We start from the raw sequence: 582 nt of genomic DNA on the forward strand, positions 1-582 counted from the left end.
CATGATTTCTGTGGTTCAAGCTGAGCCCATGGACATGATATGTGATTTCATGGTGATGTTTGGGTGACCCAACTGGAAAAACCTTGAGGATCCATGCTCCAGAACCACATTTTTGCAGAATGGTGTTGCCACGAAGCTGTGGATCTGTGATTTTTGTGGTTCAAGCAGTTGGCACGGATATGTTATTTGATTATATGATGTGTTTGGAGTGTCCCAGTACAAAACCCCCAAGGATCCGTGAGGGTCTGTGCTTCAGAACCATGTTTTTGCAGAATGGTGTTGCTACAAAGCTGTGGATCTATGATTTCTGTGGTTCAAGCTGTGCCTGTGGACATGATATGTGATTTGATGATGAGTTCATGGTGACCCAATGCAAGAACACTGAGGATCCATGAGAACCCGTGCTTCGAAACCATGTTTTTGCAGCATGGTGTTGCCACGAAGCTGTGGATCCATGATTTTTGTGGTGCAAGCTGTTGCCATGGACATGTTATGTGATTAGATCATGTGTTTGGGGTGCCCATTGCAAATACCCCGAGGATCCATGAGGATGCATGCTTCATGACCCTGTTTTGGCTTTAT

This window comes from Gekko japonicus, unplaced genomic scaffold, assembly GCF_001447785.1.
Source record: "Gekko japonicus isolate JY-2015 unplaced genomic scaffold, Gekko_japonicus_V1.1 scaffold596, whole genome shotgun sequence".
Lineage (NCBI taxonomy): Eukaryota > Metazoa > Chordata > Lepidosauria > Squamata > Gekkonidae > Gekko > Gekko japonicus.